The sequence below is a fragment of the Papio anubis genome, chromosome 7, assembly GCF_008728515.1.
Source record: "Papio anubis isolate 15944 chromosome 7, Panubis1.0, whole genome shotgun sequence".
Classification (NCBI taxonomy): Eukaryota; Metazoa; Chordata; class Mammalia; order Primates; family Cercopithecidae; genus Papio; species Papio anubis.
Window position 1 is genome coordinate 113051954 of NC_044982.1, and position 27192 is coordinate 113079145.

Genomic DNA, 27192 nt, shown 5'->3' on the forward strand with positions numbered 1-27192 from the left:
ATGCCCAGTCTCTATTTGGATTATGTATATGGTTTAAGATATAGATCCAGATTTATCTTTTTTAATATGGCTACTGTCTTAGTCTGTTTCTGCTGCTGTAACAGTACTTGAGACTGGATAATTTATAGACAGTAGAAATATATTTCTCACAGTTTTGAAGGCTGGTAAGTCAAAGATCAAGGCACCAGCTTTTGGTGTCTGGTGAGGGCCTTTTTGTTGCAAGCTCACATAGCAGAAGGGGCAAATGCTGAAAACACATGGCAGAGGGCAGAAGAGTGAAAAGGGCCAAACACTGTGTCCTCACATGGCAGAAGAGTAGAAGAGCATAAAAAGGCCTAAGCTAGTTTCCTTTAGCCTTTTTATAAAGAACTAGTCCATTCATGATGGTGAAGAAAGCCCCAACTCCTTATGCCAGCACAATGGAGATTATGTTTCACCATGAATTTTTTAGAGGGGATGTATAGCACCTACCCAGTCTTGCCTACATTTCAGTTTATATATCATAATTCCTATTACAATGTCAGCCCTGTAAGGGCAGAAGTTTTTATCTATATGTTTACTGCTAGAACAGTACCTGAAACATAGTAAGTACTCAATAAATATTTATTAAATGAATATCCTCATGGCTAACTCCCCTTCATCCTTTTAGTCTTCACTATCAATCTTTCAATGATGCCTCCTAGACCACTTTTTAAAAAGTGAAACCCATTCTTCTCCTATTCCCTGTCTTCCTTTCTTACCATCTACCAACATACTATATAACTTACTTTACATTCTATCTCCCCAAGCTAGAATATAAGTCCCACAGGGAAAGAAATTTTTATTTTTTGTTCACTGAGATTTTCCGTGCATCTAGAACAGGCATAGAGTCAGTTTTCAGTAATTATCTGTTGAGTGAATGAATGCCCCACTACTTTGTTGACTTCTATTATCATTATAATAATTTTTCTGTTAATTCTCTTGGGTTTCTCATTATGTAGGATAAAATTTGATAAAGCAGAGTGATCTGAAACCCAAGTCAAGCTTTGTATCCTTTATGAAGCTTTTCTGGGTAGAATTAGCCATTCAGCCCTGTGGCAGAGGCTGTTAGTGTCCAATAACTATGTGGTCCTCTGCATTTGCCAGCCTCACTTACAGTTAGACTGGTTCTATGTGATTGGGTTCTGGATGGTAGAGTATGGACAAAAGGGATGCAAGCCAGTCACAAGTCTGGCCCTGAAAAATCAACTCCTGAAAAACTCCACCTCTCACTTTTCCTGCCTTAGTGACCTTGGAGGCCATGTTCTCCAGGTATCGGGGCCAAGAGATGGATAAGGGCTGCCTGACTGGCATTGGGCATTAGACTGTAATGTGAGCAAGGATTAAACTGTCATTCTATGAAGTCACCAGTATTTGTACGTTTGCATTTAAAGGCAGCTAGTATTAACTTTGTTGACTATTATATGCCCGCACTGTACCCAGACATATTGCTATCTTATATATCTTATATATCTCTCTACTGTACTTAGTGTTTATGTGTCTGTTGTTCTCTAATAGAATCTAAGCCCCTTGGGACTGAATAATTCTCTTGTCTTTGAATCTTCTACATCTAGTGTATATCATAGAATTTAATAAATTTTGAGTAATTTAATAAATTACTCAAAAATGTTTCCTGAGTGAATTTTTGAGAAAAACCAAGATGGAAAAGGATTTGGAAATATAAATCACTAAAACAAAGGGGGTATTTAATACCAAGCAAAGAAGGGTGAGAAGATGAGATGAAATTCTATGAAGAATATCTTTGCAATATATATCTTTGCAATACAGATTTTTAAATATTAAATATTAATGGAGTTGAATTAGTACCAAAAATTTTTTTCTCATATTAGAGAAAATTAGGAGATGAATTATCTCATAAAAAGTTATTTGTAATTTTGTACAGAAATGTTACTGAAATGATTTTTGCCCTTATTTAGTTTACATATTTTTTTCTCTCATTAAATTTATAACATATCAGATCTCTGAAAATCTCCAACTTCTCTTAGTCTACTAAGTATTAGAGTGTGAAAAGTCTCAGATGGGGAGAAGATCATGAAAAGCCTTAAAAATACTATTAAAATAATTTTTCTCCCATTGACACCTACCTCATCCTTCTTACAATGTTTCTCAACCAGTATGTGTTAGAAGAAAATTCCAAATATAGAGCTAATTCTGGCCATCAAGTAGCAATGTGTAATACTGATATTTATAGATCTTTATGATATAATTCCTATAATACATTTCACTGAAAACATTCAAGGTTTGATCTACAATCAATTTTATTTTCATATTCTGAAACAGCCATTTCATCTGATTCCTACCAAGACTATGTAGTAATAATAAATATAATATTGGGATCTAGTACTATCATTAGTAGACGAATGATCTAAGCAAGTCACTAGTTGCTATACAAATAAATGGTTATAAATAGGAATTTGGCACTTTTTCCAGTTTTGTGACCGAATCTCTTCTTTGCTACTCTAAGAGGTTTTATGTCAGGAACTATTATCTAGTTTCCTGACTTTTCAAAAGTGTGTTCTTTTGTATCTCTTTATTTCACTGTCTTCTATAACTAAACACATATGCTCTATTAAAAAACAAGGCTCATTTATTTAATAATGTGAATAATTGAACTTCAAACTCTTGTAGTTAAAAGATTTGTACTACTCAATGAAGTTAGTATATCTAGGGAATAAATAGCCCCATGGACTACTGTGTGACCATGGTATTATCACAGTCTGAGGTCTCCCCTCAGTGTGGACTGTTAAGAGTTTAATGAAGTACATTGTGAGGGATCTCATCTCTCACAGCAGATACATGTTGATTAGGCTTACAGAGCTAGTGTCTAAAGTAAGCATTTTTATTTATTTATTGAGATGTGGCCTCGTTATGTTGCCCAGGCTGGATACTTCAATTTGTTAATGTATGATGATATATAACTGACACAGAATTGAGTTGATGTGAGTCAGGCATTCTTTTTCTCTGTAGACTGACATGTGTAGGAAGCCAAATTTGTAATCAGAATATTTTAACGGGTATAGAGAAAACAAGAAAACAACAGGAATTATGTAATTTAACAGTGTATCTGTAATTAGTCGGATGCATTTATTTCCACAAGAGAGATAATGTGACTTAGAACTGTGATGCATGAGGTCTTCTGGCTACAATTCACTGTCTACTTAACAGTGCTTAGATAGGCACTGCTGATGTTTGCCTCTGTGCCTTTCCTTTCTGTGAGTGTCCCTTGCCCACCAACTCCTCAGACTGACAGCTCCTTCTTTAGATATGTTAATGCATATTCAGCTAGTCTCTATTATTTAAAGGAACTTTGCTTCCTTCTGCTCTGATTCATTGACTTTATAATTTAGTTTGCATTATATAATCTTATTTCCTTCAGCTCTAAGTATTAGACATCACATCAGTTTCCCACTTGTACTTAATACACAGTCTAAATATAGTTGAGGTGTGATATAGTTTGGATATGTATCCTCTCCAAATCTCATGTTGAAGTGTGATCCCCAGTGTTTCAGGTGGGGCCTGGTGGGAAGTGTTTGTATCGTGAGGGTAGACCCCTCATGAATGGCTTGGTGCCCTCCTCATGGTAATGAGTGAGTTCTTGCTCTATTAGCTCATGTGAGATCTGACTGTTTAAAAGAGTCTGTAGTCTTCTCCTTTTCTCTCTTGTTCCCTCTCTCACCAGGTGATACACTGGTTCCCCCTCACCTTCTGCCATGATTGTATGCTTCCTGAGGGCTCACCAGAAGCAGATGCTGGCACCATGCTTCCTGTATAGCCTGCAGAAGCATGAGCCAAGATAAACTGCTTTTCTTTCTTTTCTTTTTCTTTCTTTTCTTTCTCTCTCTCTCTTTTTCTTTCTTTCTTTCTTTTTGAGACAGGGTCTCACTCTGGAGTGAGACGACTCCCGGACTGCAGTGCAGTAGTGCAGTCATGGCTCACTGCAGCCTCTGCACCTCTGGTTCAAGCAATCCTCCCACCTCAGCCTCTGGAGTAGCTGGAACTACTAGAGGCACATGCCACCATGCCCTCTAATTTTTAAATTTATAGTAGAGACAGAGTCTTCCTATGTTGTCTAGACTGGACTTGAACTTCCTATGTTGTCCAGACTGGGCTCAAGCAATCCTCCTCCCTTGGCCTCCCAAAGTTCTGGAATTACAGGCATGAGCCACCATGCCCAGCCTCTCTTTTCTTCATAAATTACCCAGCCTCAGATATTCCTTTACAGCAATGCAAATAGACTAAGACAAAGTGTATTACAAATATATTGTTGTGTTGCTTAGTTTAAGTGTCTTCTAGGCCCTGACTTTCAGAAATATGATTCTTGTGGCTAATATACCATTCTTCTTAGTGAAAGCACATAGATTTTTAAATTCTGTAAGAACTTTCATGCTTGAGCATTATCAATATAAGTTCTGATTAAAACAACTTGCTTTGGGTACAGCAGAAGTAGCTCATAATCAAATACTCATATATCTCCTTTTTACAAATAATAATAAACTCTGTACAAGTATAAACACTATTTGAAGGCATTGGAGAATGACTGAAAGCAGGAAGAAACAAAAGTAGTTGACACAGAAGAAGGGAATGTCACTGCGTGAGTTTCCCATTTTTATGGCTTTTTGCCTGAGGACAGGCCCTCATCAATTCAACACATAGTGGTAAAATGTGATAGAAATATGCAGGCAGTCACCACAGCTGGAAATTGAATGTCCTGAAGAGAGCCACAGAGTGTGAGCCTGAGTTCTTTATGTCTTTATATGCCCAAGTATCTGGGTGGCCTTGAATTTGTGTGCATAGAGGACTCTAGATAGCCCAGGTAAGGCTAAGAAAAGTAAGCAGATATTTCAATTTTTGCAACAGAAGGAGAGAGAGAGTTTCAATTAAGCCAAGTTATAGAAATGTAACAATCTAGAATCTATAACATGTCACTCATAAGGTCTGGGTTAGAATTCAAAATGACTAGACATATGAAGATAGAAAAATGTGATCCATACTCAAGTAAAGAAAATCAGTGGAGTCAGACCTTGAGATGAGCCAAATATTGCAATTAGCAGATAATGATTTTAAATCTTAAGGATTTATTCTCAAGAAAATTTGCTTATTATCAGTGAGTAAATGAGAAACCCCAGCAGAGAAACAGGAAATATGGAAAAATAATTAAATAGAAATTCCAGAACAAAAAAATAACATCTGAAATAAAAAATTTCTCAGTGGGCTTAACAGTGGATTGGAAACAGAAGAAAGAATAGGTGTACTTGAAGCTCTGTTGAAAATATCTGTATGAAAAACAGATTTTTTTTTTTTTTGAGAAGGAGTCTCACTGTCACCCAGGCTGGAGTGTAGTGGCGCGATCTCGGCTCACTGTAACCTCCGCCAGCTGGGTTCAAGTGATTCTCCTGCCTCAGCCTCCTGAGTAGCTGTAGCTGGGACTACAGGCATGTACCACCATGCCTGGCTAATTTTTGAATTTTTAGTAGAGATGAGGTTTCATCATGCTGGCCAGGCTGGTCTTTTACCCCTGACCTCGTGATCTGTCCACCACTGGGATTATAGGCGTGAGCCACTGTGCTCGCCCCGATTTTTTTTTTTTTTTTTTTTTTTTTTTTTACGAATCCTCAGTGACTTGTCAAACAATGTTAAATGATTGACATACTTGTAATTGGGAACCCAGAAGGAGAAAAGAAAACACAGCAGAAAAAAAACAGTATTTAATAAAATGATAACCCCCAATTTTCCAAATTTAGGGAAAGCCAAAATTTCAGATTTAAGCTCAAAAAACACCAAGCAAACTTAGACACATCATAGTCAAATGGCAGGAGGAAAAACTATGTAAAAAGAAAATCTTGAAAGCAGTCAGAGAAAGTGACACATTACATATGGGGAAACAGCAGTATGAATGGCAACTGATTTCTTGTCAGAAATCATGGAGACCAAAAGATAGTGGAAGAAAATATTTAAAGTGATTAGAGGGAAAAACTATGAACCCAAAACTTTGTATCTTGCAAAAATATCCTTCAAGGTTGAAGACAATAATAAAAGCATTGCCCATAATAGCTAAAAATAGTAAAAAAAAAAAAAAAAAAGTCCAACTCATGAATGTATAAATAAAATGTAGTATATATACACAATAGAATATTTATCAATAAAAATAAAGTACTGTTATATACTACTACAACATAGATCACCCATAAAAACATTATGCTAAGTCAAAGAAGACATATGCAAAAAAACCCCAAATGTGTAATTCTGTTACACATTTTAAATGTATTACACATATTAATTTATATATTAAATGTCCAGAATAGGCAAATTTATAGACAGAAAGTTGATTAGTGGTGGGGTGGGGAATGGCGATTGATTGCTCATGGACGTGGTGTTTCTTTTAGAAGAGATGAAAACATTCTAAAATTAGATTTTGGTGATGGTTACACAACCCTGTGAATATACTGAAAACATTAAATTGTATACCTTAAATGGATAGATTGTACAGTATGTGAATTATATCATATAAATAATACATCTCAATAAGGCTGTTTAAAAATGAAAGCAATATAAAGACATTTTCAGATAAGAAAAAACTAAGATAATTTATTACCAGCAAGCCTATACTAGAAGAAATGCAAAAGAAAGGTCTCCAAGCTGAGGGAAAATAATACCAAATGGAAACTTGAGTCTACAGAAGGGAATGAAGAACTTTGGAAATAGTAAAAATTTGTGTAAATATAAAACTGTCTCTTAAATCTCAGCTTAGATAAAGTACATATGAATACCTAAACCAAAAATAGTGACATTGTTTTGTGGATAATATAGACTGTAGATGCAATACACATGACAACTGTGGCCTGAAGGGAAGGGAAGTAAAGGAAACAACATAGTTGTAAAATTTCTGCATTGTATGTGAAGTGATATAATAGTAACCCTAAGTAGACTGTGCAGTTCAGAATGTGTACTGTGAGCCCTAGAATAACCACTAAAAATATAATGCAGAGTTGGCTAAAATGTTTATAGATAATGAGAATGAAGTTCTAAAAACAATAGTTAAGCAAGAAAAGAAAAGAGAAACCCAGATTCAGAAAATAAATGGAACAGAGAGAAACAGTGGGATGGTAGACCAATATACAAACGTATTAATTTTATTAAATGTAAATTAACCAAACTTGCCAACTAAAGACAGATTGTATATTGAAAGAGAGAATGAAACAGGGAGGGGAGGGAGTCATCAGGAAGGCATGCAATCATAAATGGTACATATATGTACCTAATAACAGAGCTTTAGAATCATGAAACATTTGGTAAGGGGAGAAACAGATAAATCCACTAATGGGAGATTTTAACATCCCTCTCTCAGTAGTTAATAGACCAATTAGACAAAAAAAAAAAAAAAAATTCACTAAGGACATAGTGAATGAAGAACCGCTGTCAACCGCCTCAACCTAATTGATAATGATAGAAAAACCTATCCTCCAAAACTGTATACATTCCATTAAATGTATGCGTTATATTCACCAAGACAGAGATTGGGCTATAAAAAAGTCTTGATAAATTTTATCATTGAAAATTTATTGGACAAAGATCAGCAAACTATGACCTATGGGCCAAATCTTGCCCATCACCTGTTTTTGTATGATGTTAGTAATAGTTTTACATTTGTAAATTTTTTTAAAAAATATTTTGACACAGAAAATGTACATAAAATTCAAACTTCAGTGTTTACAATTAAAATTCTGTAGGAACAAAGCCACACTCATTCATTTACCTATCGTCAATGCCTGCTTTCACACAACAAAGTTGAGTAGTTGCAACAGAGACTGTATGGCCCACAAAGCTAAAATATTTGCTATTTCGCCCTTTCCTTTTACAGAAAACATTTTTCTGACCCCTGCCATGGAGTACGTTCTCCTACCATGATAAAATTTTAGCAGAAATAACTAACAAGATGTCTAGAAAAACTCCTAATATTTGGAAATGGATACCTTGAAAAGGTTATATAAAAATTAACAAACTCATAGCTAGATTAATAGAATATATGAAAATTATCACCCGAGTGTGGTGGCTCGCTCCTGTAATCCCAGCGCTTTGGGAAGCTGAGGTGAGAGGAACAATTTAAGGCCAGGAGTTCCAGACCAGCCTGGGCAACCCTGTCTCTACAAAAAAATTTGAAAAATTAGCCAGGCATGGTGGTGCATACCTGTAGTCCTAGCTACTCAGGATGCTGAAGTGGGAGGATCACTTGATCCCAGAAGTTAGAGGGTACAGTGGGCTATGATTGTGCCACTGCAACTGCAGGCTGGATGACAGAGCAAGACCCTGTCTCAAAAAAAAAAAAAAGAAAAAAACAATTACCAACTACAGTAAGAAAATTACCAACATCAGTAATGAAAGAATACAGATGATCCTACAGATATCAAAAGAATTATAATAGAGGCTTCTGCTTTCTGCCTTGATGAAGTAATTGGACCAGACTTGCTCTACTGTCTAAAACATCTATAAAAATTGGGAAAATACATGAAACACCCTTTTTTCAGACAGTTCACAACAGGCAGTGCAGGACAGTGATCCCTGAGAGAAGGAGAACAAGTTAGAGATCCCTCTAATCTTCCAGGCTCCTTTCCTGAAGTTACACTCCGGACCGTGGTGCAGAGAGATGGGTCCACCAAGCAGAGCACTCTGGTCTTGCTGAACTGAGGAGAAAGAGATCAGAAGTCAGGGAGGCTGACATGGCTGAAATTTGTGGATGGACTACCAGAGAAGAGGAAGCTGTATAAGAGAAAGAGTTCCGGAAATCTGTATAGAGATCCCTTTTGATTATCTTGTCAAATGCTACATTAGACAGGTGTAGTGTCAAATGCCACAGTGCTGCGTAAAGAACTTCTGGGAAGCTCGAAGGCGAACAACCCCGGAGCTCAGGCAAGGCTGGGATGTGTTTACATTCTGACCAGCTAGAGTGAAGTATCCTTGGTAAACACCCAGGGTATTCACTTGAGATCCAAAGAGTCACTCTTCAGGATTAGAGCAAAAGTCAGCCTAAATGCTACTCCATTTGTACCCTGTCAAAGCTTAAAACCAAGCTTTAAAAGAATCAATCTGATTTACAAGTAACTTTGTCTCCCAAAGCAAAGTTCAATGCTCTTTAAACAAAGACAACAAAAATCTAGCACTCAAAAACGTAAGATTCATGTTCAACAAGCAATGCAAAATTACTAGATACAAAGAAGCAGGAAAATGTGATTAGGAGAAAAAAGTCAATCAGTAGATACAGACCTAGGAATGTCAGCAATGATGGAATTAGCAAACAAGAGATTTAAAGCAGTTATTATAAATATGTAAAGAATTTAAAGGAAAATCTGAATGAAATGGAGAGATTTCTAGAAGCTGAAAAATGAAATATCTGAAATGAAAAGTTCAGTGGATGGGCTTAACAAATTAGATACTGCAGAATAAAATATTAATGAACAACATAGCAATAAAAACTTTCCAAAATAAAACAGGTTTTTTTTTTTTTTTCATACTAAGGAACAGTCACAGAGGTCTAACATATGTGTGTTAAGGTATCTCAGAAAGATGAGAGGGCAGAAAAAGCATTTGAAGAAGTAATGGCCAAAAAGTCAATAGACTCAGGATCTTTCACATTATATGACTTTTACAGACAAGCAGTGACTGAGAGCATTCATCATCGGTAGGCCACATTAAAGGAAATTCGTCAGCGAAAGTAAACTGAAACCAGATGGAAACAGATCTACACAAAGGAATGAAGAAAGCTTAGAAATGCAACATTCTTTGCAGAAGTCCACAACATCCACATTGCTTTGAGTTGAAGCAGGAACAGTACTATAAACTTTAAAAATTCATTCAGGGCTGGGTGTGCTGGCTCATGCCTGTAATCAAATCACTTTGAGAAGCCAAGATGGGAGGATTGCTTGAGCTCAGGTGTTCGAGACCAGCCTGGACAACATAGTGAGACCCCATCTCTACAAAAAATTTAAAAATTAGCTGGGCATAATGGCATGTGCCTGTAGTCCCAGCTACGTGGGAGGCTGAGATAGGAGGATCGCTTGAGCCCAGGAGTTTGAGGCTGCAGTGAGTTATGACACCACTGCCACTCCGGCCTGGGCACAGAGTGAGACCTTGTCTCAAAAAAAAGGAAGGTGCGGGATTCTATTTTTGCCACCCTGTGGGATAAATTCATACCTTCGTTTTATTCCTCAGGGTCTTTGTAGTGCCGTCTCTATACCCACTTTCTGTCTCTTTCCTGTTGACTTTTCCTTGTTGATTCAGATCAACCTTAATATCTCTAGTTCCTTGGCATCATCCATTTTATGCCATTTACACAGAGTTAATATCCAGTGTGACATGTAGAATATAAAGGGCTCTTCATTCAGCAAAGACCTATGTGTATCTATCAAGAGACTCAGGATATTTCACATCCTAAGCAACTTTGTCACCTGTGAAATTTGTGAAATGTTTAAACACAAAACTAAGAACCTTAGAAGGAGTTGTAGGCCGGGTGCGGTGGCTCACACCTATAATCCTAGCAGTTTGGGAGGCTGAAGTGGACAGATCATTTGAGGTCAGGAGTTCGAGACCAGCCTGACCAAAATGGCGAAACCCTATCTCTACTAAAAAATTATCAGAGCATGGTGGTGCATGCCTTAGTCCCAGCTACTTGGGAGGCTGAGGCAGGAGAATCGCTTGAACCTGGGAGGTGGAGGTTGCAGTGAGCTGAGATCGCACCACTGCACTCCAGCCTGGGTGACAGAGTGAGACTCCGTCTCAAAAAAAAAAAAGAAAAAAAGAGTTGTATAACAGTCAGCCTCTTTGAGGTCAGCATCCTCTGACACAAGTTCTGTCACTACAGAACTTCTCCCAACTAGCTTCTCAGTCTTCACAAATTATTACAAAGCTTGGTTCACATTCTGAGCTACTTTGATATCCAGGGTAATGTCCAGGTAAATGTCAAGTGTCTGAAACTTCTTGGTAGTGGAAACACTTTGAGAACGTTAGAACACCTGTCTATATTGTCATGGCTCTTGAAACATGCTTCCTAGATGGCATCCACAGTGTATATTGAAAATTCATGTGTACCTTCCTGCTTTTGATTACTGAAGCATCTAGATAGTGTTTGAATGTCACAGATGTCAGCACCTTGATAACATTAATGGGATTGTTGTGAACCTGAGTAAGGTGAGCCTAAAAGCTCCTTGCTGGCAACAGGTCTGAGAGTGTTCTTTGAACAGCACTTATAATTGGCAAGAGGTGGTATGTGTGTCAGACTCTGCAGTGTCATATTCACATGGCAGTGGTTATCTGTATTCTGGGGCAACAATTTCCAGTAGATCCCATTGCTTAGTAGAAAGGGAAAATTTATTTTGGGAAACAGAATAACATCTTTTCCCCCCAGACCATCCAAATATGTGTTCAGATTCTTCTCACCTAAATTCCCATCCAATTTGAAGTCCAGAATCTCTGGATAATTTATCGTTTTCTCCAGCAGGCTTAGATTTCACTAAAAGTTACTAGCGACCCCCACCACCCCATGTGCCTTAATCAGTTTGGACTACTACAACAAAATACCATAGACAGGATGGCTTAAACATCAGAAACTTCTCCAACTTCTGGAGGATGGGAAATCCAAGGTCAAGGTGCTGGCTGATTTGGTTTGTGGGGAGGGCCCTCTTTCTGGTTTGCAGATGGACACCTTCTTGCTATATACTTGCATGGCAGAGAGAGGGAGAGAGGAAGCAAGTCTCTCCTGTCTCTTATAAGGGCACTGATCTCATCTTGACCCTCATGACCCTAATTACCCCCGAAAGGCCCCTCTTCATAATATCATCACATTGGAGTTATGATTTCAACATTCAAGTCTGTAATGCTAGTATATAATGGTAAAATTAAAATGGAATAATTCTAATCAAGTCAGAAAAACATGAAATAAGTTACTGCTTCATAGCAATTATCATATTTTCCTTGACAAAAATTGTGAAAACGCCTTGCTCTGAAGTGAATTAAATCCCTTAGTTAGCCATTCTGGCAGCTCCTTTGGGAGCAGCTTTTTACTCCGTTACCTCCATGATTCCTGGCTCTGTCATCCTTAATCATTTTTCTCCAAGGCCACATCTGAGTTAGTGATTGAAACGTATGTCTTTCTTGGAGACCACAAAGCTTTCATAGCTCACTTCCTGCTGTTGTGATCTGGGGGCCTAGGGATTGCTTTAGGATTTGAACAGGATTTGCAGGCCAGGCTTTTGGTTTCTTTGGTAATGCAATTCACTCAAAAACATTCTAGCATCTAGAGAGCTCCCTATTTCTACTCAGTTCCATATATAAGCAACACAGCTAAATATCAAAAATAAATAGTTTTTAAACTTAGATTTAGATCTTTTACATTAATATTCTCTTATTTGTTCATCCTTTCCCTTTCAACTTAATGGCGGGGCTATTTAAGCCCATCTGAAACTAGGCTTAGTTTGGGAAGGCCATATCCTTAATCTGATTTTTGCCTCTGAGATAGTTACCATTGTCTGGCAAAGAAATAAAAGACTTGGGACACACAAAAAATGATAATATGCATATCTCATCTAATTACAATTTTTTTAAAAATTGATAATAAATTTATATGGTCCAAAAATCAAGTCATAATGAAAGGTTTATAGAAAAATTATTTCCACCCCCTTCTAACATATATTTGTGCATATATAAGCCAATACCAACTTGAAATCTTATATTCTGTCAGTTTTTACACTGTTTTCTACCTTGCTTTTTCTCTTCAGAATATATTTTGGAGATCATTTCATGTCAATCCACAGAGTACTTCACTATAGCTACATAGTATTTTATGCAGATAATAGGCTGTATTTAACCCTACTGATAGACATTTAGGTTGTTACTTATCTTTTGCTAATGCAAATACAACAATTAATAACCTTATATGTATGTCATTTTTTAGGGTGCAAGTGAATCCCAAGAATTTGGCTAGGTCAAAGGGTATATGCATATTAATTTTGGTAGACATTGCCAAATTGTCCCAGGTAGGAATGTGAATTCCTACCAACTATATATGAAAGTGCGTCATTTCTTAGCAGAGTATGTTGTCTAACTTTGGGTTTTTACCAATCTGATAGATGAGAGCATTATCTGATTTGGGGTTTTTACCAAGCTGATAGCAGCGTATGTGGTCTAACTTTGGGTTCTTACCAATCTGATAGATGAGAAATGGTATCTCAGTGTTACTTTAATTCAATCTTTTGATAGGTGAGGTTGCGCCATATGTGTTTCCTTTTCTGTCAACAGTTTTTCCCTAGTTGTTCTGTTAAGTTGTATTCTTATAGTAGCCATTGTAGAAATTTTTTATATAATAAAGATACTATTAAAAGTTATATTATCTTTTTGATTGAGATATGAGTTGCAAACATTCTCTTCTAGTTTGTCACTTGTCTTATGATTTTATTCTTGATTAATTTTGGCCATAATTAAGTTTTATTTTTTATTTTTCCATACTTTATCAGTCTTTTGTGGGTTTTTGATGTTGACTTATAATTTGACTTTTTATATTCAAGATATGGAGAATAGAGTTGACACAGCAGGTCTTAGACTGCTATCCTTAGAAAGGCCTCCTTGCGAAGCTGGCCCTTGCTGGTGTTTAGAAACTTAGCTGGCATACAGTTCTCTATACTTAAATGAAACTTTTCCTAAATGATAAGGATGTCTCCATATGCCTAAACTGTATAAGTGTTGTGGTTTATGCTGAATACCTGCTTTCCTTTTGGGAGTCTGGAATTTTGGTATATGCGAGACAGAAGATACATATATGAACAGTTTCCATGAAAAATCTTGGACACTGAGTCTCTGATGAGCTTCCCTAGTAGATAACACTTCACTTGTGTTGTCACAATTCATTACTAGAGGAATTAGGCTTGTTCTGTGTGACTCCACTAGGAGGGAAGTCTTGGAAGCTTGGAAGCCTCATTTCCTTCAAACTTCATCCCACATATCTTTTCCCTTTATAGTTTTTGCTTTGTATCTTCTGGCTGTAATAAATCATTACTGTGGATACAACTATGTGTTGAGTCCATTGAGTCTTCCTGGGAGTTATAATGGAATTTACCCTTATTTTTTTCCTTTTTGTTTAATTAAAGACTTTTTTGGCCTGGTGCAGTGGCTCATGCCTGTAATCCCAGCACTTTGGGAGGCTGAGGCGGGCAGACCACTTGAAGTCAGGAGTTCGAGACCAGCCTGGCCAACATGATGAAACCCAGTCTCTACTAAAAATACAAAAATTAGCCTGGCATGGTGGTGTGTGCCTATAGTCACAGCTACATGGGAGGCTGAGGCACAAGAATCACTTGAACCTGGCAGGTGGAAGTTGCAGTGAATCAAGATTGCAACACTGCATTCCAGCCTGGGTGACAGAGCAAAACTCTGTCTCAAAAGAAAACAAAAACAAAAACAAAAAACAAAATGCTTTAAAAAAAAAAAAATTATTTGCCAATTTTTTAAAACAATTTTTTATTATACTTTAAGTTCTGGGATACATGTGCAGAATGTGCAGGTTTGTTACATAGGTATACACGTGCCATGGTGGTTTGCTGCACCCATCAACCCATCATCTATGTTAGGTATTTCTCCTAATGCTATCCCTCCCCTAGCCCCCTGCCTCCCAACAGGCCCCAGTGTGTGATGTTCCCATCCCTGTGTCCATGTGTTCTTATTGTTCAGCTCCCACTTATAAATGAGAATATGCAGTGTTTGGTTTTCTGTTCCTGTGTTAGTTTGCTGAGAATGATGGTTTCCAGCTTCATCCATGTCCCTGCAAAGGACATGAACTAATTCTTTTTTGTGGTTGTGTAGTATTCCATGGTGTACATGTGCCACATTTTCTTAATTCAGTCTCTCATTGATGGACATTTGGGTTGGTTCTAAGTAAAAAGACCCCTTTTTAAGGGCAATTTTAGGTTCACAGCAAAATTGAGAGGAAGGTACAGAGATTTCTCATATACCCCCTACCCTGACACATGCAAGGCCTCCCCAGTTATCAACACCGCCAACAAGAATCCTATATTCGTTACCACTGAGGAACCTGCAACAACATATCATAATCACCAAAGTCCATAGTTCAGGGTTCACCCATGGTGTTGTACATTCTATGGGTTTGTACAAATGTAATGACGTGTAGCCACCATTATACTGTCATACCAGGTATTTTCGCTGTCCTAAAAATCCTCTGTGCTCTGCCTATTCATCGCTCCCCTGCCCTGTATTTTTTTCAGGAACTTTTATCATTTTTGTTTTTAGGTATTGGGGTAACATTTATATTCATAAATTAACTTAGGATTTATATGTTTATAAGATTGAATCTATTTCACCTAGAATGTGTTTTAAAGCTTTCCTCATATACATATTAGTGTAACATTTATATTCATAAATTAATTTAGAATTTATATGTTTATTAAGTTGAATCTATTTAGCCTAGAATATGTTTTAGAATTTCCCTCATATAGGTTTTACATATTTCTTAAATTTATTCTTAGTTATTTCATCATTTTGTTTGTGTTGTGACTGGGGCTTTTTCTGCCTATCTTCTAATTATTGTCTGTATATAAGAAAGCTAGTGATTTCTTTATGTTAATTTCCCCCTGCTATCTTATTGAGTTATGTTACTATTTGTAGGAGTTTTTCATTTGATTCCTTTGGGTTTTCAAGATTTATAATCATATCATCTATAAATAGTAATAGTTTTACTTATCTCTTTCTAATGGCTGTGCCTTTTATTTCTGTATCTTCTATAATTGTAGTTAGGACCTTCAGTACGATATTAAATAATAGGGGTAGCAGTGAGTGTCTTTTACTTTTTATTGTTTTTTAACTTTGGTGGGAATGTCTTTACTTTTTCCAGGAAATCTGATGCTAATTTTTGGCTGGGATAGACATATTTTATCATGCTGTGGAAGTAACTATATTTCCATTCTATAGAGGGTTTTCTTTAGTTTTCAGATCTCAGTGTTTTTGTTTCTGTGTCTCTGCTGAGACTTACCATTTCTCTGCTAAAACTTTTTATGCATTGTAAATATGTTTCGCTTCATTGAGGATAGTTGTATTAGTGGCTTGATTCTTGTTCGTTAGTTCCAATATCTGGTTCGTCTTGGGTTTGGACTCAATTTATTTTCTTTTCTCTTGAGAACATTTAATTTTTTGGTTCTTTGTATACTTGGTGATTTTGGATTGTTTCTGTACATTATGAATATTAGATTATGGATATTCTAAATGCTATTATTTTTCTGATAAGCATGGTTTCCTTTGTTTAGTAAGCAATTTTTTTGGCTGGGCTTCTACTGCAAACATGTTTTCTTATGTAGAAGGTCCAGTCTGTTCAGATGTTTTGTTTTTAGGTGGTCTGTTGTAAATTTGTCTGATCCTCCCTGGTTCAGGTTTCCGTTAGATATGTGGGGAGACAGCTTGAGCTTGGGGATCCCCTCTTTGACTCATGCTTGGCCAGGATTCTCCTCTTCTTTCAGCATTCATGGCTTCATAGCTTCTTTTTCCTAGTTCCTCAGATCAGAAAGAGTTCTTCCATGCAAGGCCCCCATAGCTGCTGTACTCACTAAGTGGCTTAGCCCCAGGCTAAAAGCTGCAGAAACAGGAATTTACTTGTACTTCCTCCAAATATAGCATGACCTCCCCTCCAGAATCTGTCTTTATATCTTCACTCTCCTGGACCTTCAGATCATTGCTTTTCATATCTTGTCCAAGTCTTTATAGTTTTCTGCAGGGAGCTAGAAGTGGTGGTCATTCTATAGCATCTTAGCAAGTCATACCCAGAAGTGGAACCTCTCACATTCCACTTATTGTTTTAAATCAAGAATGGTCATTGAATTTTATCAAATGCTTTTTTAGAGTCTAAGGACATGATCATGTTTTTTTTTCTCTTTAACTGTATCTACATGATGAATTATATTATTAGTCCTGATTTTGAATCATTCTTGTATTCCTGGAGTACGACCCACTTACTATTCTTTTATGGTCTGCTGATTCTTATTGTATTTTATTGAGGGTTTTTGTGTTGATATTCATGAGAATGACCTATGGTTTTCTTATTGGTACAATCTTTGTTAGGTTTTGGGATCAATAATATCCTTATTTCATTGAAGGAGTTTGAATATTTTTCTCCTTTGTCTAAGTTTTAGAACGGTTTAGCATTAGAATTATCTAATGTTTAAAGTCTGGTAGAATTCTCTATGAAGCTGTCTGGATCTAGGTTTTCTTAGCAATAATTCCTAAATTTGTTTTATGGAGAATGATCTGTTTGAATTTTCTTCTCTGTAAATCAGTCTGTATTAGACTTTCTGTTTCTTTGGGGGTGATTTTTTTTTTTTTGTAAATTATATTTTTAAAAAAGCAGAATTATCCAGTTCATCCAGGTTTTCAAGTTTCTTGGTAAAGAATTTATCAAAATAGCCTCTTTTCTGATTTAAAAACATATTATCCATTTCTGTGGTTAAATTTCCTCTGGCATATCTTCGCCTATGCTTGTAGTTTGGTTATCTATTTTGCATAAAAAACAACCCTAAAAATCAGTAGCTTCAAAAACAACCATTCGATTTGTTCATAATCCTATGGAACAGGTATTTGGGCTGGTCTCACCTAGGCAGTTCCACTCCATGTGGTATCATCTTGGGTCACTCACAGGGCTGCATTCAGCCTTCAATAGCAATCTCCTCATTGTACTTGTAGCTGCTACTAGCAGTTTCCTTACTGCCCCTTAGGCCTCCACCTACTGCTTGGTCGAAAATCCAGTGCCACAGATTTTTCAGTTTTTAGTTACACAAACACCTTACTTCTAGGAACCTTACTTCCAGGATTATCTGTTTCTGTGTAACATACTACCCCGAAACTCAGTGGCTTAAAATAGCAACCATATTATAATTTACTCAGAATTCTTGGGAATTCAAGCAGGTGATGCTGGGTGGTTGTTCTCCACGTGGTATTGGCAAGGGTTACTCAGGAGCTGTGTTCAGCTGGGTGTTTGGCAGGATCTGAAACATTTAAAGTAGATTCAGGTCTCTCTCCCCAGAGGATAGTCAGACTTCATACGTGGAGACCAAAAGGGAGTATTCTAATAGACGACAGTGGAAGCTGTTGATCTGTTAATGCCTAACTTTAAGAATTATGAAGCATCATCTACCACATTCTCCTTGTCAAAGCAAGTCATAGTGCCACTCAGATTCAAAGGGAGGGGAAATAGACCCCAGCACTCAGTAAGAGGAGTGACAAAGAATTTGTGGCCATCTGCAGTTCACCAACTGTGCTTTCTCTCAAGTTCATTTCATTTCATTTTACTGAGAACCAGCTCTTGGATTTATGTATTTTGGTTTCATTCTCTTTTTCTGTTTCTAACTCATTTATTTCTTCCTTTACTTTATTAATTCCTTCTTTCTATTTACCTTGGAATTATTTTATCACTCTAAAAAATCTCTTTCCCGCCACCTTTGCCATTTATTTTTTTTTCTTACAGGCCTAATGAATGTTAGTGAGTAATACTTAATAGTAGAAATGAATTTATTAGAACTGAGTGAAGTCTCTGGGGGATGTAGGAGGCAAAGAGTGATCTGGAACATGAGACCTTGCCTTGATATCTCTGCACTAGGGTGTCCTAAGTACCTTTGGGACTCTGGGCTCTGGATGCTATGTGGCAACAGAAAATTGAAAAGTGAGGTGAAAGGATGCCAAAGAAAACTTTGAAATACTTTACCTTTTGGCTTGGAGATACCCTAGATTACGCCTGACATTCATACTGAGTGTATTCTTCCTTATACTTTCTGCTGATTTACTGTATTTGATTATACAGGTTGAGTATCCTTTATCCTAAATGCTTGAGATCAGAAGTATTTCAGATTTTAGACTTTTGGATTAGGGATACTCAACCTGTACAAACTAACATCAGTTAAAAAAAAAAAAAAAAAAAAAATCCTCAAAGAAAAAAATGTATTCATTTTGAATTTTCCCAGTATTTTTAAACCCACCCACATTATTTCTGCTTTCACTAATCTCCATTTTTGTTTTCCCTATCTCTGGAGTCCAGACATTTTGGAAAAGCTGAAAGTTTCTTGTGTGCTTTGTAAAATTCCTTGACATGCTTTCTTTTCCATTTATTTTTATTCTGAAATGAACTTTTTTACTACTGAACATGGTTCTTGTTCAATTCTAGGTTGTAGACCTTTTTAAGCCAAATTCTTTCTCATATATGTATTTAGAACATGCTAAAAGCTTATCAGGTGAAAAATAGTAAAAACAGTCAATAAAAGTTAGGTAATATTTAGATACTTTATATACAGCCACAAACATCTTTCAAGAAAACATGGTAAGTTAGTTGACTTACCAATAAAATAATTCTGAAAGTCTCCCATGTGGTGGCTGTAGGGTATAAAAGCTAACAAAGAAGCTTAAGTTACCATTTGCAGTACAGTTTCAGATGAACTCTTTGTAATTTGTCTTGTTTTAATAAGAATTAATTAAATTAATTGAGAATGGGCATATATAGGAGTCAAGAAATTTATGTTATGAAAGCATAATTTAGTAAATTTACTTTGACATACAAAAACTAAACATTAAAATACAGTATATTCAGTTTGACTTCTTATTCAAGTTAAGCTCTTAATATAATATCCAGAAAATAAAATGTATCATAGTTGGGTAACCAATGAATGATCATTGTTTACAACTTTTTTGGGGTCAGCATTTTACTGGTCTTACGCAGTTCAGTTATGATTAAAGCAGGAAATGTAACCTTTTCAATAAAATGTAAACTTTTAAACCAGATTCTAAGTTTAGCTATTTTGACCTTGACAAATAATAATTAAAGGGGCACCAAGATAAAATTATCTTGTTTGTGTGCTTCTCTTCAAAACCCATATGTTCAAATAAATGTCATTAAAACAGCCCAACTACAGAAAAAGAGAGGTCAAAATTCACTCAATTTGGAGATAAAAGAATAGTACAATGAGTTTTGCTGATATAACCACAGGCAAATGCTATTAACTGTCTATACACCATACACAAAAATGGATTTTAAAGACTTAAATGTAAAACCTGAAACTATGAAACTATTAGAATGCATAGGGGGAAATGCTTCAGGACACTGATCTGGGCAAAGGTTTTTTTTTAGTAAGACCTCAAAAGCACAGGCAACAAAAGCAAACATAGATAAATGGGATTACGTCAGGCTAGAAAGCTTCCGCTCAGCAAAGGAATAGTCAACAGAGTGAAGATACAACCTACAGAATGGGACAAAATGTTTGCAAGTGATCCATCTCATAAGGAATTAGTAATGAGAATGTATAAGGAACTCCAACAATTCTGCAGAAAAACAAAATCCCAAATAATCTGATGAAAAAAATGGACATATAGCTTTATGCAGTGGCAGTATTGTAGCCAATGAGGTTTATCTGAGGCACAATTATTGCTAATTGAAAAAAAATGGCCATATAATCTGAATAGACGTTTCTTAAAAGAACACATATAAATGGCCAACAGATGAAAAAAATGTTCAACATCACTAACCATAAGGGAAATGTAAATCAAAACTACAATGAGATATCATCTCACCCCAGTTAACACAGCTATTACCAAAAAGAAAAAGTAATAGATACTGGTGAGAATATAGAGAAAGGGGAATGGTAGTACACTATTGGGAATGTAAACTAGTACAGCCACTATGGAAAACAGTATGGAGGTTCCTCTATCTACCATATGATCCAGCAATCCTGCTGCTGGGTATATATCCCAAAAAATAAAAAAGTATATCAAAGGGTTGTCTGCACTCCCATGTTTATTGCAGTACTATTCATGATAGCCAAGATACATAATTAACCTAAGTGTCCATCAACAGGCAAATGGATAAAGAAAATGTAGGTATATACACAATAGAATATTATTCAGCCATAAAAAATTGAAGTCCCATCATGTACAACAACATGAATGGAGCCATAGGTCATTATGTTAAGGGAAATAATCTAGGCATGAGAAGACAAATACTGCATGCTCTCACTGATATGCAAAAGCCAAAAAATATTGATCTCAGGGAGGCAGAGAATTGAATATGGTTACCAAAGGCTGGGAAGGGTAGTGGGTGGATGTGGGGAAAATGAAGAGAGGTTAGTGAATGGGTACAAAAATACTGTTAGATTTATTGTGTATTTCAAAATAGCTAGAAGAGGCTGGGCACGGTAGCGCATGTCTGTAATCCCAGCACTTTGGGAGGCTGAGGTGGGCAGATCACTTGAGGTCAGGAGTTGGAGACCAGCCTGACCAACATGATGAAATCCCGTCTCTACTGAAAATACAAAAATTAGCCAGGTGTGGTGGCAGGCACCTGTATTCCCAGCTACTTGGGAGGCTGAGGCAGGAGAATCGCTTGAATGTGGGAGGCAGAGGTTGTAGTAAGCCAAGATCACGTCACTGCACTCCAGCCTGAGCAACAAAGTGAGACTCTATCTCAAAAAAAAAAAAAAGAAAGAAAGAAAAAAAAAGAAAAGCTAGAAGAGAAGATTGGGAATGTTCCCAAAAGAAAGAAGTGATAAGATGGCCAAATAGGAACAGCTCTGGCCTGCAGCTCCCAGGGAGATCAATGCAGGTGATTTCTGCATTTCCAGCTGAGGTACCCAGCTCATCTCATTGGGACTGATTAGATGGTGCAGCCCACAGAGGATGAGCTGAAGTAGCGTGGGGCGTCACCTTACCCGGGAAGCACAAGGGGTCGGGGAATTCCCTCCCCTAACCAAGGAAAGCCCTGAGGGACTGTGAGGAATGGTGCATTCCGGCGCAGATACTATGCTTTTCCCACGGTCTTCGCAACCTGCAGACCAGGAGATTCCCTTCGGTGCCTGCACCACTAGGGCCCTGGATTTCAAGCACAAAACTTGGTGGCCATTTGGGCAGACACCGAGCTAGCTGCAGGAGTTTTTCATACTCCAGCGGCGCCTGGAACACCACTGAGAGAACCGTTCACTCCCCTGGAAAGGGGGCTGAGGCCAGGGAGCCAAGTGGTCTAGCTCAGTGGATTCTACCCCCACAGAGCCCAGCAAGCTAAGATCCACTGGCTTGAAATTCTCACTGCCAGCACAGCAGTCTGAAGTTGACCTGGAATGCTTGAGCTTGGTGGCAGGGAGGGGCACCTGGAGGCTTGAGTAGGCAGTTTTCCTCTCATAGTGTAAACAAAACTGCTGGGAAGTTTGGACAGGGCAGAGCCCACCACAGTGCTACAAAGCTGCTGTAGCCAGACTGCCTCTCTAGATTCCTCCTCTCTGGGCAGGGCATTTCTGAAAGAAAGGCAGCAGCCCCAGTCAGGGACTTACAGATAAAACTCCCATCTCCCTGGGACCCAGTACCTGGGGGAAGGAGCGGCTGTGGGCACAGCTTCAACAGACTTGAACGTTCCTGCCTGGTGGCTCTGAAGAGAGCAGGAGATCTCCTAGCACAGTGCTCGAGCTCTGCTAAGGGACAGACTGCCTCCTCAAGTGGGTCCCTGACCTCCCTGACCTCCATGCCTCCTGACTGGGAGACACCTCCCAGCAGGGGTCAACAGGTGTTCTCTCACCTCATACAGGAGAGCTCCGGCTGGCATCTGGCAGGTGCCCTTCTGGAGTGAAGCTTCCAGAGGAAGGAACAGGCAGCAATCTTTGCTGTTCTGCAGCCTCTGCTGGCAATACCCAGGCAAAGAGGGTCTGGAGTGGACCTTCAGCAAACTCCAGCAGACCTGCAGCAGAGGGGCCTGACTGTTAGAAGGAAAACTAACAGAAAGGAATAGCATCAGCAAAAAGGCTGTCCACAAAAAAAACCCCACCCAAAGGTCACCAGCATCAAAGATCAAAGGTAGATAAATCCATGAAGATGAGGAAAAACCAGTGCCAAAAGGCTGAAAATTCCAAAAACCAGAACTCCTCTTCTCCTCCAAAGGATCACAACTCCTCGCCAGCAAGGGAACAAAACTGGATGGGGAATGAGTTTGACAAATTGACAGAATTAGGCTTCAGAAGGTGGGTAATAGCAAACTCCTTCAAGCTAAATGAGCATATTCTAACACAATACAAGGAAGCTAAGAACCTTGAAAAAAGGTTAGAGGAATTGCTAACTAGAGGAACCAGTGTAGAGAAGAACATAAACAACCTGATGGAGCTGAAAAACATAGCACGAGAACTTTGTGAAGTATACACAAGTGTCAACAGCTGAATCATTCAAGTGGAAGAAAGGATATCAGAGATTGAAGATCAATTGATTAAATAAAGCATGAAGACAAGATTAGAGAAAAAAAATGAAAAGGAATGAAGTATGGGACTATGTGAAAAGACCAAACATATGTTTGATTGGTGTATCTGAAAGTGACAGGGAGAATGGAACCAAACTGGAAAACACTCTTCAGAATATTATCCAGGAGGCCTTCCCCAACCTAGCAAGACAGGCCAACATTCAAACTCAGGAAATACAGAGAACACCACAAAGATACTCCTCAAGAAGAGCAACCCCAAGACATATAATCATCAGATTCACCAAGGCTGAAATGAAGGAAAGAATGTCAAGGGCAGCCAGAGAGAAAGGTCAGGTTACCTACCCACAAAGGGAAGCCCATCAGACTAACAGCAGATCTCTCTGCAGAAACCCTACAAGCCAGAAGAGAGTGGGGGCCAATATTCAACATTCTTAAAGAAAAGAATTTTCAACCCAGAATTTCATATCCAGCCAAACTAAGCTTCATAAGCAAAGGAGAAATAAAATCCTTTACAGACAAGCAAATGCTGAGAGATTTTGTCACCACCAGGCCTGCCTTACAAGAGCTCCTGAAGGAAGCACTAAACATGGAAAGGAAAAACTGGTACCAGCCACTGCAAAAACATACCAGATTGTAAAGACCATTGACACTATGAAGAAACTGCATCAATTAACAGGCAAAATAACCAGCTAGCATCATGATGACAGGATCAAATTCACACATAGCAATATTAACCTCAAATGTAAATGGGCTAAATGCCCCAATTAAAAGACACAGACTGGCAAATTGGATAGAGTCAAGACTCATTGGTGTGCTGTATTCAGGAGACCCATCTCACATGCAAAGACACACGTAGGCTCAAAATAAAGGGATAGAGGAATATTTGCCAAGCAAATGGAAAGAAAAAAAGGGAAGGGGTTACAATCTTAGTCTCTAATAAAACAGGCTTTAAACCAACAAAGATCAAAAGAGACAAGGAAGGGTATTATATAATGGTAAACGAATCAATGCAACAAGAAGAGCCAACTATCCTAAATATGTATGCACCCAATAGAGGAGCACTCAGATTCATAAAGCAAGTTCTTAGAGACATACAAAAAGACTTAGACTCCCACATAATAATAGTGGGAGACTTTAACACCCTACTGTCAATATTAGATCAATGAGACAGAAAAGTAACAAGGATATTCAGGACTTGAACTAAGCTCTGGACCAAGCAGACCTAATAGACATCTACATAACTCTTCATCCCAAAGCAAAAGAATATACATTCTTCTCAGCACCACATCACACTTTTTCTAGAATTGACCACATAATTGGAAATAAAACACTCCTCAGCAAATGCAAAAGAACGGAAATTATAACAGTCTCTCAGACCACAGTGCAACCAAATTAGAACTCAGGAATAAGAAACTCACTCAAAGCCACACAACTACATGGAAACTGAACAATCTGATCCTGAATGACTGCTGGGTAGATAACAAATTAAGGCAGAAATAATGAAGTTCTTTGAAACCAATGAGAACAAAGACACAACGTACCAGAATCTCTGGGGCACAGCTAAAACAGTGTTTAGAGGGAAATTTATAGCACTAAATGCACACAGAAGAAAGCATGAAAGATCTAAAATCGACACCCTAACATCACAATTAAAAGAACTAGGGAAGCAAGAGCAAACACATTCAAAAGCTAGCAGAAGACAAGAAATAACTAAGATCAGAGCAAAACGGAAAGAGATAGAGACACGAAAAATCCTTCAAAAACTCAGTGAATCCGGGAGCTGGCTTTTTGAAAAGATTAACAAAACAGACCACTAGCCAGACTAATAAAGAAGAAAGGAGAGAAGAATCAAATAGACACAATAAAAATGCTAAAGGGGATATCACCACTGATCCCACAGAAATACAAAGTACCATCGGAGAATACTATAAACACCTCTACAAATATGAACTAGAAAATCTAGAAGAAATGGATAAATTCCTGGACACATACCCTCTCCCAAGACTAAATCAGGAAGAAGTCAAATCCCTGAATAGACCAATAACAAGTTCTGAAATTGAGGCAGTAATTAATAGCCTACCAAGCAAAAAAAGCCCAGGACCAGATGAATTCACAGCCGAATTCTACCAGAGGTACCAAGGGGACCTGGTACCATTCCTTCTGAAACTATTCGAAACAATAGAAAAAGAGGTACTCCTCCTTCACTCATTTTATGAGGCCAGCATCATCCTGATACCAAAACCTGGCGGAGACACAACAAAAAAAGAAAATTTCAGGCCAATATCCCTGATGAACATTGATATGAAAATCCTCAATAAAATACTAGCAAACTGAATCCAGCAGCACATCAAAAAGCTTATCCACCACGATCAAGTCAGCTTCATCCCTGGGATGCAAGGCTGGTTTAACATATGCAAATCAATACACATAATCCACCACATAAACAGAACCAATGACAAAAACCACATGATTATCTCAATAGATGCAGAAAAGGCCTTCAATAAAATTCACCACCCCTTCATGCTAAAAACTCTTAATAAACTAGGTATTGATGGAACATATCTCAAAATAGTAAGAGCTATTTATGACAAACCCACAGGCAATATCATACTGGATGGGAAAAAGCTGGAAGCATTCCCTTTGAAAACCGGCACAAGACAAGGATACCCTCTCTCACCACTCCTACTCAACATAGTATTGGAAGTTCTGGCCAGGGAAATCAGGCAAGAGAAAGAAATAAAGCGTATTCAAATAGGAAGAGAGGAAGTCAAATTGTTTCTGTTTGCATATGACATGATTGTATATTTAGAAAACCCTGTCATCTCAACCCAAAATCTCCTTAAGCTGAAAAGCAACTTCAGCAAAGTCTCAGGATACAAAATCAGTGTGCAAAATCACAAGCATTCCTATACACCAATAACAAAGAGCCAGATCATGAGTGAACTCCCATTCACAATTGCTACTAAGAAAATAAAATACCTAGGAATAAGACTTACAAGGAATATGAAGGACCTCTTCAAGGAGAACTACAAACCACTGCTCAAGGAAATAAGGACACAAACAAGTGGAAGAACATTCCATGCTCATGGATAGGAGAATCAATATCTTGAAAATGGCTATACTGCCCAAAGTAATTTAGAGATTCAATGCTATCCCCATCAAGCTACCATTGACTTTCTTCACATAATTAGAAAAAACTACTTTAAATTTCATATGGAAACAAAAAAGAGCCTGTATAGCCAAGACAGTCCTGGGCAAGAAGAACAAAGCTGAAGGCATCACACTACCTGACTTCAAACTATACTACAAGGCTACAGTAACCAAAACAGCATGGTACTGGTACCAAAAGAAATACATAAACAAATGGAACAGAACAGAGGCCTCAGAAATGATACCACACATCTACCACCATCTGATCTTTGGCAAACCTGACAAAAAACAAACAATGGCGAAAGGATTCTCTACTTCATAAATCATGTTGGGAAAACTGGATAGCCATATGCAGAAAACTGAAACGGGACCCCTTCCTTACACCTTATACAAAAATTAACTCAAGATGGATTAAAGACTTAAAATTGTAAGACCTAAAACCTTAAAAATGCTAGAAGAAAACCTAGACAATACCATTCAGGATGTAGGCTTGGGCAAAGACTTCATGACTAAAACATCAAAAGCAATGGCAACAAAAGCCAAAATTGACAAATGGGATCAATTAAACTAAAGAGCTTCTGCACAGCAAAAGAAACTATCATCAGAGTGAACAGGCAACCTATAGAACGGGAGAAAATTTTTGCAATCTATCCATCTGACAAAGGGCTAACATACAGAATCCACAAAGAACTTAAACAAATTTACAAGAAAAAAACCAACAACCCCATCAAAAAGTGGGCAAAGGATATGAA

The 27192-nt window shown here is 37.7% G+C and overlaps 1 protein-coding gene and 1 pseudogene across 14 annotated transcripts in view; both read left to right on the forward strand.

Annotated features, from left to right (window-relative positions):
- Positions 1–27192, forward strand: part of NRG4 (neuregulin 4) — a 121903-nt gene that overhangs the window by 56985 nt on the left and 37726 nt on the right. The window lies entirely within an intron of this gene.
- On the forward strand, positions 20432–20539 carry LOC116276301 (annotated as a pseudogene).